Source organism: Lepisosteus oculatus, chromosome 17, assembly GCF_040954835.1.
Source record: "Lepisosteus oculatus isolate fLepOcu1 chromosome 17, fLepOcu1.hap2, whole genome shotgun sequence".
Classification (NCBI taxonomy): domain Eukaryota; kingdom Metazoa; phylum Chordata; class Actinopteri; order Semionotiformes; family Lepisosteidae; genus Lepisosteus; species Lepisosteus oculatus.
In genome coordinates, this window is record NC_090712.1 from 2,728,688 (window position 1) to 2,746,800 (window position 18,113).

General features: G+C 38.6%; 1 long non-coding RNA gene across 11 annotated transcripts in view; it reads left to right on the forward strand.

The window, feature by feature from the left end:
- Positions 1-18,113, forward strand: part of LOC107079312 (uncharacterized) — a 90,405-nt gene that overhangs the window by 69,772 nt on the left and 2,520 nt on the right. For 8 of the 11 annotated variants that reach the window (XR_011182293.1, XR_011182297.1, XR_011182294.1 and 5 more), the window contains 2 exons: positions 2,916-3,100; positions 15,851-16,074. This is a non-coding gene — a long non-coding RNA (uncharacterized lncRNA). Of the gene's footprint in view, positions 1-2,915; positions 3,101-15,850; positions 16,075-18,113 lie in introns of those variants that run through there. The other 3 variants (XR_001480268.2, XR_001480267.2, XR_001480264.2) reach the window with 2 other exon arrangements.

The window sequence follows — 18,113 nt, forward strand, 5'->3', positions numbered from 1 at the left end:
ATCAAAGTGAGACAGCAGATGAGTGATGTCTGCTATTTTTTAACCATTCAGATATGCTGTAAATATGCCGTTTTTTCCTTTTGATAAGTGATGTAATTTTTGCATTCAAGTGCAGTTGCGAAGCAGGATGCTGTATGGTACTGTATTATTAAAATATTAATATTTGCCATCCCCAAACTTCAAAGCAGGCAAGGACCTGCATAAATGGTGGAATTGTTAAATATTTGTTGTTGTAATATAGTGTATTGATTTTATTAAAAAATGCAGTAGTGTTTAACTGTAGAGGTTTTAAAATGTTTTTGTAATATAGCCTATATACTGTACTGTAGTATAAATTTACAATTCATTATACTGTAAATTTGTGAGTAAATCCTGCCAGTACCTTTTACAACCCAAAGTTAAAGAAAATAGCATATACTCTTGAATTTTGCTCTACTTGTCTAATCTTTGTTTTTTATATAAATAAATATAAATAAGTCATTCTGAAACTTTGATGGCTTTGGTGATAATATTTAGCTGTGGAGGGGAAATTTTCTTCATTAAAATGTTCTTTCACAACCCACTCAGTTTCGATAGGAAAAATCTTTTAACCTTTTCAGCAACAACAAATGCATATTAAACCGAGCAAACCAGATTTTTTTTCAGGGCTGCACGTTGTCAAGAATAAAGCCTTTTCTTGTCTTAAATTGGTGGCCTGTGTAGCATCTGTGCACTCTGCAACCTTATTCTAAAATACCAGAGCACTACAATATATTGACATTTGAGTATTATGAGAATGTTCTCAAGCAGTTTTACTTTTTCATGAAAGACAATGCATCATGTAATTTCTTGTGAACTCTCTTTGGATTTTTTGACTGAAATCATCAGGCATGTTGTTTATTTACATAGAACATAATATATGTACAGACAAACACAGTTATCTGTTTGTTTAGAATGGCATTAAATTAAATTATTGTCGATTCTAAATAGGCCTGATTAGGATTTTTGATGTAGAACTCAATTATTCTGCTTTTCACTTATAACTGGAAGAGATCTGGTTTGCAATTCAAATGAAAAATCTCATCAATTTGCATGGTGATGACTTCTTGGTTAAAGCTGACACTTTGCTGTGTTAAAGTTTCCACTTGCACTGGTCAGGGATGTACTGGCTTTGTCATCTTTCTTCCTCTGCCTGAGCTGATTAAGTGGCAGTTCCTCTATAGACACTTATCATCAACATGGAAAGTATGTAGTAGAATGTATTCATACACTATGCTGCCTACTGCTCTGTATTTTAAAACCAATATCTCCCTCTCAGACTTGTTTTTTTTAGAACTGTGTGCATGTATATAAAATAATTTTATTACCTCTCATATTTCTGATTTCTGAGCTTTGCACAAATGTAAAATGGCTACAGTAATTTTTGCAAACTGATCTTACTAGAGGCTGCTTCAAGATTCCGTCTAAGACTACAAAAAAAATGATTTTTCAGTTTTCTTCAGAAATGTTTGGTTTTGTTGTCTTCCTGGAACATGAAATTCTGTTTGTGTGGCTTCACCCCAGATTGAACAAAGTGAGAGCTCAGAATCCTGCAGTTCTGATACTGCTCCATGAGTTCATTTCTTTTGTGAAGATGATTAAAACACATTTACAAAAAGGCCCAAGCATTTTAACACTGGTCTTGTTGCTTTTCTCTTGCTACTTGAAACATTCCCACATTTTAAGTAACCAATAAAATGAAGCAATTAATAGTGTTTTCCAATATATTCTTTTATATGCAGCAATATACATTACAGAACCAATGGAAATAATGCTAACATACAATATGCATGCATATATCTTATATATACTGTACATATATATTAATATAATATGTTTGTGTGCTGGGTGAATGTATTCGAGGTGGTTATTTTGCTGACTGTGAGAAATTGTGTAAATATTTAGCTGCAACAAGACAGATGTAAAGACAAAAATAATATATTTGTTGGAATTATACTGTTTTTTCTGCAATTTCAGTAACACGAGCACATTCATTTAGATATTGACTGCTCACTTCCTGTTTGACAATGTTTTGTTTACCATCTAAGGTGCTATTTTTAAACGTATTTTGCCAGAAGCTCGTTTGGGTTTTTTTTTTCTCTTTCTGAAATGCAGACACAGATAAACATGCCATGTACATAATGATCGTACATATTCATGAAATCTGACCTAGATTTAGAAAGAAACTGTGAATTAAAAAAAATCCAACTCCTAAGATTTTAGAAGTGCATACAGTGGCAGTTTTGCTCTTATCACACAAGCTGAAATATTTTCTCAGTGTAATCTCAGGCTAGTTATATAGACATGCTTATTTTCTCTTTTCTACATTATTTTACCTTTTTAGGCACTGGTTATATAAAGGAAGATTTAAGTAAGAAAGATGATTTGCCTTATGTAAGGCACAAACTATTGGTAGCACTTATGCAATATAAATTAATCCAAGCTTTTGTGATCAACAGGTTAACCTCACTCGATGAAACAGATTGTATTATGAAGCTGTTTGTTTATTTGTTTGTTTTTTCCAGAAATGTGAAGTTACAGGGTTGCTCATACTGTATGTACAATTGGGAAACAAGACGGTCCTAGGAAGTCTGAGAATCTGAATCCTAATGTTCATTCTTCCCTGATTTTACTTAGGAGAATGTGTCCCTCCAAACAGTTTATAATAGAAACAAGAGTGTGAGCAGAATTTAGGGGTTTTATTGTAATGAATGTGTAGGAGTAACCTGTCTGCTGCTCTGCAGGGGAACTAGTTGTCTAGTCTACAGTATTAGATATATTTTATTTACCAAATCAGATCACAAAAATGAGTATTATTCCTCTCACTCCTGCATTAAGAAGCAGACTGGGAATAACCCCGTTAGAGCTGGCTGATTCACTGTGTCTCTCTTTCCCAGGGTGACGGAGGTCTGGAGTGGAGACAGCAGACTGCCACCTGTGATACAGTCTCACCATGCAAACTCCTGTTGACGAGCGAGTATGGACTCTTGCTCCCCCACACAACACGCCTGCCTCCGCCGCCGAGAGCACACACCGACTCAAACGTCACAAGCCGGCGCTGATTAAGTCTGGTATTTCAGAGGTTAAACATGCTGTTCCTTTCTTTAACCACTCTGGCTGGAGATAGCGCATGGATGATATTGACATTGTAATCGCCACAAACCACCACAACTAATATAATGAACAGAATATCACACTTCTATTGTTTTCAGTTTTATTCAATGCACTCTCTTTATTTTCAAGGAATAACTTAACAAGGAATAAGAGTCATTTTGTCAGGTGTTGAGGAAATTATGAAACTCTGAATTCAACAGGTCTAAAATGCTCAAATGTGCCAGCTGTTGTCCGGCACATTAAGCTTGCTATTCTAAAATACATTAACTTTGTTTTGAACAACTGTAGCCAGGATATTAGGCTATGAAATGTTAAAGAAAATACAATTTTCTGTATTTATCCTTGAAACGCAAGATAAACACGTCGTATTGTAAGAGGGGTATTGGAATTGGATTTTACAGAACACCTGTCTGGTCTTAGAGAGCAGTAACCAAAGTCATCTTCTGTTCTGCCCATTTCTACTAATGCTGTACATTACCAGAGGGAACATATTTGAATTAAGGAGAACATCATCTCTTGGTAGCATGCCTGTGAGAACATCAGGGAGGACGAACAAAGAGCATCAAAACAGACCTTTCTAAAACAGATTTTTGTGTGGGGGAAATGACCCAGGAAACAAATTTAAGTGCCACCAACACCACAGTGTCCCGCCTTCACGTGTTCTTTTTCCAGACCTTTTCCTGGGATTGTTTCTAACCACAAGGATCACAAAAAAGGAAAAAAAATAGGAAAAGGGTAAAAAAGAGATGTGTTGTGACTTAAAGTAGCTGCTCGGTCTGGTGTTCCTTTAAAGCACAACATCCATCTCTTCCACATCCAGCAGACCTTCACAAAACCTTTAGCACTGTTCTAACATCTTTTTTATAAATAATTTTAATTTAATAGCCTTTAGTTTGAATTCCACCTTTTGTTTTTACTAAAATATTTATATTGTTGCAGGACTGTGGGTAGACCATTTCTGAACTTTGTCAGACTATCAGCAGTTAGTTCAATAGTGTAATTTGAAAGTCATGTTTATTTTATAGTAACTGCTGTTGACTTAGTTGTTCTGCTCTTACAATTTACACAGGAAGTGCAGAATTTCCAGAAGGAAATGAATTTCATCATTCAGTTGTGAAAAAAGGGTATAGGAGTACAGGTGTTGTGCTTTGTGTCATTAATAATAGAAAACTGTACTCAAGTGACATCTCAGTTCCTGGCCAATTTGTGTTTTAAAGTTCCTGTGGTTATTTATTTTGCTGCTTGGCATTTGGTGTTTTTAAATCAATTTATACGTGTGCACATTATTTATATTTTTATAAACCCCAACATCTTACTTTAATGAATTGTTTCTAAATCATTATAGTTTTAGAGGGAGAGTAGTTATGAGCAGTGTATTGTAGTGGTGATTTGTTTGCGCTTGTTAAGATTGTAATATTACACAGCTTACTGCAGTGCAGAATGTAAGCAGGTGAAAAGTAAGTGAGTAGTCAAACCGCAGACCCTAATGCTGCTGTCCCCAAAATAGTAACACTATGTGTTTGAATTTCATCCCTGTTCCACAGGTACGTGCTGGGACTGAGAGTCCATCTGACCGCAGGAAAACGGTGTGTGGAGATTTCGGAAGTTGAATGTTCCTTGGCATCAAACTGGCAGCAGGGCTTGTGAAAAATATAATGTGCACTTTTAAATACTGAGTAGGCATTTGGTAGTCATATAATAAAATAGCTTGACTAACAAAAAAGCTTGGAAGTCACGACACTTTAAAATAGCAGTTGATTTATTTACACAACCTGTTCCACACACTCGGAGCTTAAAACAAAATGAAAGAAGTAAATAAATTATTAGTATTAAAAAAACTCTTTTGAAACTTATTTTCAAAGGCACGGGGGCCACTCAGCTAATTATGTTGCTTGTTGTGTAATTGTTCACTCGTTTGCCTCAGTTTTCCAATCAACACACAGTATTTCATTTTTTTCTCTTTAGTTTTTGCCGACATTTACTGTACCTTATCTTACCCTTAGAAGTCTTCAGTTTTTGAGGAAAATATTTTAAAAAGTTTCAGAAAACATGTATGTGTCCTTTTGAAATTTCACAAAATGGGATACTACTGCAAGGTGCTGTATGTCTGTGGAAAACTCTGACTTCTAAATAATTTGAGAGTTATACAGTCAGACACCAGTACTATATACAGTATTAAAGGGCTATGAACTGAGTTTATTTTATGAAGGCTTATTTCATACAGGAGCCTTATTCTCCCTTTATCAGTGAATACGCATTTGTGCTGCAACCTCAGCAGACTAAAGTAGACTGAAAACTCAAATGTTTTTTTTTTAAAGGAACACTTCTATTTGAAGGCTTCATTAGCAACAGAGTTAAAGAAAAGTCCACATTAGTAGAGGTACACAGGTTTTGCTGTTTAATGATGAATATGACTTGTTCTACAAAAATCGGGGTCTTCAGGGTTAAATATCAAACTCTGATTTTAGATTACAGTATATATTTACAACGTCGCACTTTCTTATTGTAATGAAGATCAAAGAGCTTTCACAGCTTTTTCCTAATGCTAGACTAACACTGAAAATTATGCCCAAAGATTCTGGTTTTGGGACAGTGCGTCCCAATATTCTGAACCCCACCCTGCCTCTCCTCGCCACAAAGCATAACTATCTTGATATAATCAGTTTTCCAGCTTACTTTTTCTGTTGGCTGCTTTGATGTCTTGTTTACAAAGACCTTTTTTACTGTATATAAATCATCTTGAATAATTCTTTCTTTCCAGACATCATCATTAATGATTGTTTAATTGTTATTACTATATATGCTTTTTGTTCCTTGTATTATGGGCATGGTGAAATTTGAGCTGTAGCTATTAAGCTAGGTAAGAAATAATGACAAACCCACAATGCACAAGGACACTGACAAAGAATAGTTAGTAAAGACCTTGAAGTGAGTAAGCCAATGTCCTTTGTCCACATTTGACATGACAGTTTAATTAATAATCCTTCCAAATAGCACCTTTCATCCAAAAGTATTTTACATGATAGCAGTACATGATACGTGATAGCAGCCATATCACCCTGCAGCTCACAACTGGCAGCCCACTGGAGCTCAGCAGGCGTGAGCCTGGTCAGTACCTGGATGGGAGACCTCCTGGGAAAAACTAAGGTTGCAGCTGGAAGAGGTGTTAGTGGGGCCAGCAGGGGGCGCACACCCTGCGGCTCATGTGGGTCCTAATGCCCCAGTGTAGTGACGGGGACACTATACTGTAAACAGTTGCCGTCCTTCGGATGAGACGTAAAACTGAGGTCCTGACTCTCTGTGGTCATTAAAAATCCCAGGGCGTTTCTCGAAAAGAGTAGGGGTGTAACCCCAGCGTCCTGGCCAAATTTCCCATTGGCCTTTATCAATCATGGCCTCCTAACAATCCCTCTCTATAAATTGGCTTCATTACTCTGCTCTCCTCCCCACTGGTAGCTGGTGTGTGGTGAGCGTTCTGGCGCACTATGGCTGCCGTCACATCATCCAGGTGGGGCTGCACACTGGTGGTGGTGGAGGGGAGTCCCCATTACCTGTCCAGAAAAGCGCTACTGTATATAAGTGTAAGCAATTATTATTATTATTACTACTACTACTACTACATACAGTATATACTGGACAAGTGCAGTATTGTACACAGACAGTTGACACAGCTGGCATTCTGCCCCTGTAGTTCCACTAAACAGCTAATCAGGGAAGTGATCTTTCTTTCCAGTCTGAGTTAAAAGGCAGCTTCAGACTGTACAGGTCTGATCTTAACCTGACCCTGGCATTCACATACCATGGGATTGTTAATGCCCAGATATTCAGGATCTCAGTTTAAAAAAAATCATCCAAAGAACAGGCCATTGGATTGGAATTCTGGTCTAGAGGGAATACTGCCCCCTGCTGGTCCACCAACACCACTTAAAGTGACAACCTTATTTCCCTTGGAGGTTTCCCAGTACTGACCAGGCCTAGGCTTGCTTAGCTACTCAGATCAGTTTAAGGGACTGTGTTTGCCTAAAAACACAAAGTTGCTCTCTCTGATGTTTTTGAGTCCTTGTAGCAGCTTGGATATCTGGTGTAGTATTTCACAGTTTACCTTTTAGAAAAGGTGAGATTATCCTCAGTATGGTTTACTCGCTTTTTCTATAGGATGGTTTGCAAATATCCGCAGTTACAAGATCTTTACTGCTTTTTTGTAGAAGCTTTTATAGTATTTCACTGTGCACTTGACCAGTTTTGGCATTGGTAACAGGTCTGTTGCATAAGAAAACCCAGCTGCTGGTTTAACACCACCAAAAGGTTTCAGTCTCTTACCAGTTTCAGTCTCTTAATTCATGCCTATGGGATTATTTCCTGACCAAAAGCTTGTAAGCACAAAGCCCCACTTCTCTTACAGCAGGCAAAGTATGTACATACAGTATGAAGAGGTTAATTAATTAAACCTGCACTGCAGCAAATGACAGCCACAAAAGTGTAAATATGGCAAGAGGAATTTTTTTTAAGCAATTGGGTTAACACGTTCTCAGTTTTTATATGATTTTTAGCTGAGGTTAATTTAAAATGATTATACATGGCTTAATTTCATTTAAGTTTAGGCAACTTATGTACATACATTTATGAATTTATTTATGAATACTGTATATGATTCAGAGAAGGGAGGGTTTTGAGAATATAAGGTATAAATGATTACTGCAACATGTCTAATCATGTTTTACCCTTGGCATACATGGACGATGAAAATACTGACGTGTTTTCATTTAACTTGTAAAATGTTTTAACTGCAGCTTGTACAGTACATTCTGGAAGAACCAAGAGTTAATTTCACCATTTTGGTTCACATATTTTGTAATTGAAGTAGTAGTCAACCTAATATGAACCTCACTAGACGTGTGTGTGTCACGAGAGCAAAATTCAATTTAGTGGGGTTCGGAGATTTTTAAAAGTCTTCACCATCCGTCTCAGTAACTCGAGTTCCTCTGGTCTTTGATCTTTTCCCCCCACGTGGGATCCTAATAATTGTGTTTTGAGTCGTGTGGTTGTAACTGAAAGCACTGATGGATGGAGTTCCCATCTTTTGCTGTTAAATATAGACCACACAGATAAAACAGATTATCCTATTCAAAACAACCGATACTTGGTCTAATTTGCATCGGTTTGTTTCCTGTCCCAGAATCCGAACAATCTCAGCGCGTTGTGTAACTGCCAGGCTGATCAGAGTGACTGGGCTCTGAACCGAGAGCACTGTTCTAGTGCTTTGCAATTCACGGACAGAAGAAAGATGGGCGATTTCTAATAGCATCACACTTTGACACTTGGGGAAAAAAGGGAAATAACACAGGCCACATCTATTATGAAAGCGTCCCCAAAGACCAGATTATAACCAGATCATCTATTTTTTGACGCTGTCTGCAGTGACTGCACAATGATAAGATGCTTTTCCTTTTTTCAGGGTTGTTCCCCTCTTTAAGAGAGGAAAGACCTGTCCTTCACGGCACATCTCGCCTCCTTTGTGGTTTTCTGGCAGTGCCTTGTGAGGAGACATTTAAGATGTCGTAGGCCCTTGCTGTATGGCAAACTGTCACATCATCTCTCCCTGCAACAGCAACATCATCTCATGCATTTTTCAAAGGATCATTGTTTACTTCTACTTAAATTAGTACTTGACATTTTTCTAAATTAGAGAAACTCCAGGCTGGGTTGACTGCAGTTCCCTTGCACCTTACCGGACACAGTTACGCATTTTCGCAGTGCTGTGACTTCCTAAAAAGAATCCGATCTGTGGCAAGGCTGTTATTTTATTTGTTTTATGCCAGATAATGTACTTTACTTTATAGCATGAAGCTTCTTAATACAGCATTTTAGTATCATGGTAGAATAATTTGATAATAGATGAAAATTTAGTATTATGGTCTATTTTCATGTAGTTGCGTGTTAAAGCGCTATTCAAGTAATTGAAGGCTGTGAAGAAGCAAAATGTTCAGTGGGCAACTGTTTAACGCATTTATTATTCTGTAAACAGTAGATTGTTTTGTTTTCCTTTTTAGATTTCTTTTCAGGGTAAGTAATTAAAGTAACCCAATTGCCAGCCAGCCCTGGTGTGTTGCTAATTTATCTTGATCGAGTGAAGTAACTTGTCATTGCAAAGGTCACCCATGAGAATGTAGCAATATGAGGATGATTGTTAAAAAGATATTAATGCTGCTCGGGGAACCTCTTTCTCACTGAATTTGAGGAACTGGTGGAAAAGAAAAACAGCAGCCAATGAACAAAATCTGTGATTGAAAAGCTTTTTTATCGATTGCCTTGCTATTTTCTAAATACAGTATGTACTGTCTTGGGGGATCTACCTAGGAACGTTGGTCTTATGAATGAAGCTGCCATTCAAATAGGCTTTTTTGTACTGCGAGATCATTATGAATCGAAACCATTTTTTTAAATCCTCACCCTCATTATTTAGAACAGCAAATTCAGACATTATCTATCAACATGTTTAGTTGAATTTTCTTATTTTGTTGCATCTTTACTCGTTAGATCAGGAGTCCCAGAGAGACTTTTGTCTTCTGTTTCTTGTTCCACTCAGTCTCTCGGTTAACGTGGTTGGTCTAATCATTCACTTAACCACATTATTGAAAAGCTTCTAACCTGGCATTGAGGTGTTTCATAAGTGTCTTCAATTAAATGATTTGTTATAATCATCCATCAAAGATTACCTAATTATTTTTAATTGCCTTATTGGTGACAGTTTGAAACAAATTCCAGAAGACTCTAGACCCTTTAGGATTTGAGGCTGTCCCTGCTTGCCTCCATTGTTTTATGGATTCGATAAGGATAGCATACTTTTACAGACAATTACCATCCCTAAAGTATAATTCCATTTAGTGTGTCTTGGGTTGACTCAACTAATTGCCTTCTTGAGTACTTAAAGCACAGAGCAGTTGCAGGAAAATATCCTTTAAAATGTGTGCAAACAATGAGGGATTTCCGCTACCTGGTTTTCAAGTCACAGTCATTGCCGTTGTTTACTAATTTTAGAGCTTTTCCCCAAAATTACATTTGCTATAGTTTTTTAATACATTTATTTTTTTATTTTAAACCTGAGAACCTTCCGTGTTTGTGGCATCAAAACCTTAATAGGACATCGCCAATAGAATATTTAGAAAGAGAGTATGCGTAAGATCATTGACAGTATTGCTTTAAAGGATACTATATCAAATAAAGTTCTTCCTAATAGTGGTAGTGAAAGAATGAATCATTTGAAATACTGGACCTCTTTTCATCTCCTTTCTCCTTATCTCCTTAAATCTGACGCTTCACACAGCATAACTTCTTTCCCCACACAAAAGAGAAGTTCAGTGTTTCAGTCCCGCCCGTAACTTTCACGCTGCAGTCAGTGTTTACAAAGCGTTATTGAGGATGTGGGCTTTCAGACTTCTTAAATTATTGTTATTAAGGACCGTGCTTTCATTGGCATTAAATATAGTACAGAAAAGACCCTCTGTGGTTCCGGAAGAAAGGAAACCGTTTAAAAGTGCTGCTGACGGGTTCAAGGGGCTGAAAAGTGTAAAAAGCAAAGGGGTAATCTGCTCTTTCCCATTTTATTTCCGCTTTGTCTCCTAGCTTGCTGTGCGTATGCCTGCGCTGGATCTCCATTTCTGGCTTGACTTTTTTTTAGCTTAATCCTTTATTTAATCAGATATTCCATTTAAAATTGAGGACCTAGAGAGTTCTGGTTTTCATAACAGATGAAGTTTCAATTTGAGCACTAGACTTTGCTCCAGGGTATAACAGCAGCCTCCTCCATGAGATTTGAGCCCCATGACTCTCCAGTCCAGAGCCCGAACCTCTTACTTCACATCACTGCCTCGGTTTCTACAAATGCTATTTACCACCCAATTATAAAAAAAGACCCCAAAATTATCAGGACTAAATAAGGGGATTTTCTTGTACACAGTGGTAAATTTATTGTCATCATGCAGGCTGCCAAGCACACTGTATGCTCTGCTTCAGAAAGGGACGGTTATCCTAGTTGATCTTCGAGTGGCTGTCCCGGTAGTGATCTTTTTCAGAAGACTGCCTTGTCCGTTGGTTAGTGTGGTCACAAGGGTAGAAGACTTAATTGATGACAGCAGGGAGGGCACGTGGTTACTGTAAGACTCCTGGAGAGTTTGTGTAAATTTGCCAAGAGGGGGAAAAAAGGGGTGTTGATATTTATTATGTACACACTGTACCCACTGCATTAAGTTCTATTTTTGGATGAATAACTCAAGACCAGCTACAGCAGTTTTGCAAATCTACCCCTCCCCAATGTGTAAAAAAATCCTGTTCTGCTTTGAAATTGCTAGCAATGCTGGCACGAAAACAACATGTGTGGACTAGAAATATTGTTTGCAGCTAGTTGCCAATTACTGAAGGCACATATCCGTAGTAGTACTTACAAAAAATAGTGGTTAATTTAGTGGAGAAAGGCTGACATGACCAATATGTTTCAGTACTACAGCTGAAACCAGACCATGTAGAAGGAGAGGGAAAAACAGGAAAAAAGCCAAATGCGGTCTGGAGAATGTACAAAATTTTAGAATCGTAATAAATCCCGAGCCACGCTAAGACAATGCTTGAGTGAAGTATTTTATCCTTTTGCAGTTTACTGTACTAACTGGACTTTTTGCTAAGTTCTAGTTGAGTTTAACATTCGAGAAATAATTATGGTGAAACTGATCTTATTGGACTTCTACATTGTGTCCATACATTTGCCATTTCACTGTAATTAACGAACACCAGCCCCGAAAGTGAACCTAGCCAGTATGCTAGTGAGTGAAATGCCGGCTACAGGGCGAAAAAACCAGACTGGCAAGGATAAAATGGGTCCTTAAACTTCTCAGTGTTGTTTTGTTCCCTGGGGGGAGGAGGGAGGGGGTTGATCATTCCAGAAAGAAAAATGTTCTGTTAAACGTCCTGCATTTTCACTTGTAAAAAAAATAATGCAATTATTTTATATTCCTCCCACTAGAAGTGTGTTTGTTTAGATCAACTTTAAAAGCCATGAATAACATTAAGGTATCACGAAATGGTACAGAGATGATTAATAAATATTTTTTATAAAAACTACTTAATCACAATAACCAAAGACAACAGCAGACTGCTGCATAAAGTGTAAAGTTATCAAGTTACAGTAAGAGAAACAGTATTAGTTTAGAAGTTCTGTATTTCAAAATCTATTTCCATAATTTATTTATTTTTAAGACCTTTGATACACAAGTACTGTATATGAAGGCGTTTTTTTTCCCCATTTTCAAGTAAAATGATTTTGTATGACCCACGAAGTCTGCTTTGTTTTACCAATACAGCTATACTGCAGCATAAAGTCTGCATTCTTCGAAAGTATATCCAGCCCATCAAGCATGCAGGCATCTATGAATTTACTGGAGCTCATGAATTACAGTGCCTTGCGAAAGTATTCGGCCCCCTTGAACTTTTCAACCTTTTGCCACATTTCAGGCTTCAAACATAAAGATATAAATTTTTTATTTTATGTGAAGAATCACCAACAAGTGGGACACAATTGTGAAGTGGAACGAAATCTATTGGATTTTTGAAACTTTTTTAACTAATAAAAAAATGAAAAGTGGGGCGTGCAAAATTATTCGGCCCCTTTACTTTCAGTGCAGCAAACTCACTCCAGAAGTTCAGCGAGGATCTCTGAATGATCCAATGTTGTCCTAAATGACTGATGGTGATAAATAGAATCCACCTGTGTGTAATCAAGTCTCTGTATAAATGCACCTGCTCTGTGATAGTCTCAAGGTTCTGTTGAAAGCGCAGAGAGCATCATGAAGACCAAGGAACACACCAGGCAGGTCCGTAATACTGTTGTGGAGAAGTTTAAAGCCGGATTTGGATACAAAAAGATTTCCCAAGCTTCAAACATCCCAAGGAGCACTGTGCAAGCGATCATCTTGAAATGGAAGGAGTATCAGACCACTGCAAATCTACCAAGACCTGGCCGTCCCTCTAAACTTTCAGCTCAGACAAGGAGAAGACTGATCAGAGATGCAGCCAAGAGGCCCATGATCACTCTGGATGAACTGCAGAGAACTACAGCTGAGGTGGGAGAGTCTGTCCATAGGACAACAATCAGTCTTACACTGCACAAATCTGGCCTTTATGGAAGAGTGGCAAGAAGAAAGCCATTTCTCAAAGATATCCATAAAAAGTCTCGTCTAAAGTTTGCCACAAGCCACCTGGGAGACACCCCAAACATGTGGAAGAAGGTGCTCTGGTCAGATGAAACCAAAATCGAACTTTTTGGCCACAATGCAAAATGATATGTTTGGCGTAAAAGCAACGCAGCTCATCACCCTCAACACACCATCCCCACTGTCAAACATGGTGGTGGCAGCATCATGGTTTGGGCCTGCTTTTCTTCAGCAGGGACAGGGAAGATGGTTAAAATTGAGGGGAAGATGGATGCAGCCAAATACAGGACCATTCTGGATGAAAACCTGTTGGAGTCTGCAAAAGACCTGAAACTGGGACGGAGATTTATCTTCCAACAAGACAATGATCCCAAACATACAGCAAAATCTACAAAGGAATGGTTCACAAATAAACGTATCCAGGTGTTTGAATGGCCAAGTCAAAGTCCAGACCTGAATCCAATCGAGAATCTGTGGAAAGAGCTGAAAACTGCTGTTCACAAACGCTCTCCATCCAACCTCACTGAGCTCGAGCTGTTTTGCAAGGAAGAATGGGCAAGAATTTCAGTCTCTCGATGTGCAAAACTGACATACCCCAAGCGACTTGCAGCTGTAATCGCAGCAAAAGGTGGCTCTACAAAGTATTAACGCAAGGGGGCCGAATAATTTTGCACGCCCCACTTTTCATTTTTTTATTAGTTAAAAAAGTTTCAAAAATCCAATAGATTTCGTTCCACTTCACAATTGTGTCCCACTTGTTGGTGATTCTTCACATAAAATAAAAAATTTATATCTTTATGTTTGAAGCCTGAAATGTGGCAAAAGGTTGAAAAGTTCAAGGGGGCCGAATAGTTTCGCAAGGCACTGTATCTCCTAATCTGGTCCAATCCGGTTTCTCTTACAGGTCGTCTATTTTAATGACTAGGACACCTGTAAGTAACAGATGAATCAAGCAAGTATTCTGCTCCATTAAGAGAATATCTGATTCTTGAGGGTACTTTGGCCCCAGATGATCTCCTCATCATTTATCAATTCCCCCCAACTGACAGATCATATCTAGAACTGGCGATTGAACGGTGACCTCTAACCCTGCTGGACTGGGGTTGTCCAGGATTGATGCTGGGGACCTCTGGTTTAATTGATGCCAAGAAAGTTCCAATCTGCCATCATCGCAGGCTGTCTGCCTCTTGTGGGGTGATGAAGGGCTGTTGACTACGATGTTCCACATCACACTGCTATGAGACGCTGTTTGTTTTAAACAACTACGCATTTCGGTCTATGCGTGTATCGGGTGGGTGTTGGGGTAGTGATATTCGTGGGACATAGTCGTTCATATGGTTCCCAGAAACGACAGTTGTTTTGTCGGGCTGCTGTATCTGTGGTAATGGAAAGACAAAGGCTTTCTTTCTCTGCGTTGGCCAGCAGAATGCACAGCCCCAGGACGGAGACAGAATATCGGTCCCATCGAACCCCTGAGCTCTGACACTAATTACATGTTTGGGCAGTGAAGGAAACAGTTAAAGACGGGTGACAGGTTTAATGACTGGTTTCACAGGGAGCCTCTCTCCCTTTTTCTGTATCGCTGTTCTGAAAGTTACGGGCGAGTCCGAGTAATTTAGCGAGATGCGTGTACTTGTACACAAGGCCCTCAAGGAAGCCCGACGAGAAGTTATGAAGCCTGTTGCTCAGGGGGGTCCAGCCTTTCATGTCCTGCTGAATGTAAACAGCCAACTGTGTGAAGGAGAAACTTCTTTTTAATTCCAATCACGAATCTTCCACACAAGTCTGAGAGGCCTTTTATCTGAAGTCCTTTTTATCAAACTCATAAAGTCATATCGCTTTCATGCTATATAACACATTTAGTGTGCTGTGTGATATAAAACCCTGTAGGGTTTTATGATATACAGTTTTATATCACATGTGTCATACAGCTTGAAAGTAATTGTACTATTTAGAAAATAACTGGACCATACAACAGTAAATACTGTACACTATGTAGAAACGTTTGCAAAATAAGTGTGCTACAGTATATAATCATTGACGTATTCTGTAGGCTATAGCAGAGTGCAAACTCAATGTAGCTGAATGTTATATCAAACTATAACAAATCACATAGTCTACATTGACTTCGGGTGGATCACTCTTATACAAGCAGTGTTTATGCGTGGCCATTAAAGATGACATTTTCAAAATATTTCACTGCTGGCGTTGGAAGTTATGCCAGAGGCTTTGAACAGGCCACCAATCCATTCAGGACTTTCAGGATGTTAAACCCGTGTCTGAAATTTCAACATTGCAGAAGTTGGAACTATATTTTTTCCCATCCAGACCTGCCAGTACACGTCTCATTATTTTTGATTATTTGTGTTACTTGTAAAAACACAGTCTCTTTCTAATAATTCCAGTTAATCACGGTTTCACCTGATTGTTAAGTGATGAAGAATTCAGGCGACATCTGTATTGCCCGTTTCAGGGATTAACGATGCATCTCTTTGCCTGTGTTTGTTCTGTGTCTGCAGGAGCTGAGTGTTTTCTACATCAGGCGTGGGGGAGCTCCAGCCTGCTGTCTCTGACATCGGCCACCTTTTCCTCAAAACCCTCTCGGTATGTACCTTGATTCGCTGTGCACTGCGCCCATAACTGTTCAATGTATTGCATTACAGTGGTAACATTTTGTAATGCTAATTAAAAGTGATTGTCATGTTGATTGTAGTCGCCTTAATAAATTGATTTTCTTATTCAATCATGTCTTTTAGTGGTGTTTCAGGCAGGACTGAATAGTCCTGCCCCCACTGGCAGTGTTTGATAGGGTTGCGTAGCTGCAGCTGTGATTTTTATTTTATACTTCTGGACCTCAGGGCTGCATTGTGTTCCATAGTGTCCTGCCCAAAACTTTGTGGGCACCTTTTACGATCGACTTTCTAAATACAGGGTAAACAAAGGCTGACAGCTGGCAGGTTTGATCTGGCCCGCCAACAACGAGCTGGGCTCTGCTCCCTCCCAGTTCCAAAGGAGAAAACCTGGAGTGTTGCAGGCAAGATCTCGTGTCAGCCTGCGGTTCTCACACTTAATTAGCAAGACAAACTGAGGGCCCCCTTGTCAGCTGAGTTGGAGTCAGCCTGCCTCTGCCGGGTTTAAGACCTGGGTCTTGACCATCATTCCAGATACAGTAGAAGACTGGATACAAATCTGGTTTCAGAACTACGTTTTGCAACTTCAAAGGCAGTTGCAAATTGGACAGTGCTGTTGCCAGCTCCAGAGATATACCCAGTCTAACTTGACCTACTGCAGTAAACTGGACAGATATCTCAAGGTCTCTTTCAGAACTACAGGAATTTCTGTTGACTACAATCACCAGTGTGTGACCAGTCTCTTTAACAACTTCAGGCCAATCTACTTTAACTTCACCCTCAGTCAAAAAATAAATAACATCATATATATCATATAAATCATATATATTCCATAACTGCCAGAACCCCAGCGGACCTAGAAGCTGTGATCAGCTCTGAACCAGAAACAGGAACATGCTCCAGCACGTTCTTTCAGTCACTGCCCACATCTGCAGAATGAAATTACTGGGGTTTTATAGTGATTTCCTGTGTCAACTGGGGGATTTTGGCAGTACTGTACCTCCTCTTCCACACTCAACAATATAATATGGTTAAATATTAGAATTCTATTGATCCTATTGCTGTTGTAGACGGTGATTTGAAGTGACAGGGTGAGTACACATTAATCATCTCAAGCATTTGTAGAAACTTCAGAATCTTACAACATATTTACTTTACCATACAGTACATTTTCCAAATGCTTCAGTAGAACGGTTTGGAAAAAAAAACTAGAATTGTTAATTTAAGCATTTGGGGAATGGTTGTAAGGTAGATGCAACTAGGTACAAATCAGTACAAGAATTTGTGGCGAGAACTGTCTTAGCATCTCACGTGGTACAGTACGTGATAAATACATATAAATTGCATTATTGCTTTTAAGTCATTCCTTATGGCTTATTGTGCTCATGCTGAAATAATACCACTTATTTCAGTTCAGTTGCTTTTTCAGTAAAACATCACTGGATTTTATTAAACCATGTGCTTTTAGTGTTCATCTCTCATTTTGAAAGCATTCTTTTGACAAATTAACCACAAAGCCTTAAAACCAGCAGCTCCTAAATGAGAGAAACAGGTTGTTTATTACACTGCTGTGACTAAACGTCTCTTCCAGAATGCAAGTTTAGTTTGAGCAGAGTCAGAGTTGGCAGCTGCAAGATGTTATTTCTACAACATAAAATTTGAAAAGACAAAAATAATAAACCACAACAGTGCCCATGAATTAAAAAAAATCCTACCAAAGACAAACAACTTGACATCCCTAAAACATGAGAGTATTCCCACAGCTTTTGTATCCTTTATGCTGAAGCAATACAGTACATGTGACAAACCCACTCAAAATATCTTATGTTACAACACGAGTAACTACTGGCTGGAGCAGTTAGCTGTCATGGTTTGAAGAGAAATGTTATCTCAGTGAAAAACTGAGAATAAAAAATGTGCATCAACCAGCACTTCAGTTTCCACAATTTGTAGTTGAGGAACTGCAGTTTCCTTTAGCTGCACATATGCACGCACCCATACTACAGATCTCTCTAATCTCAAATCTTTATCTAAAGTCATGCGATGACGCTAAGCGTTTGGCACAGAGGTGCAACACTGTATGTGTCATGTTAGCTCTTTAGGGTTTGGTACAGTTATTTATGTACAGTGTTTATGTTTGAGCCAGTGCAAT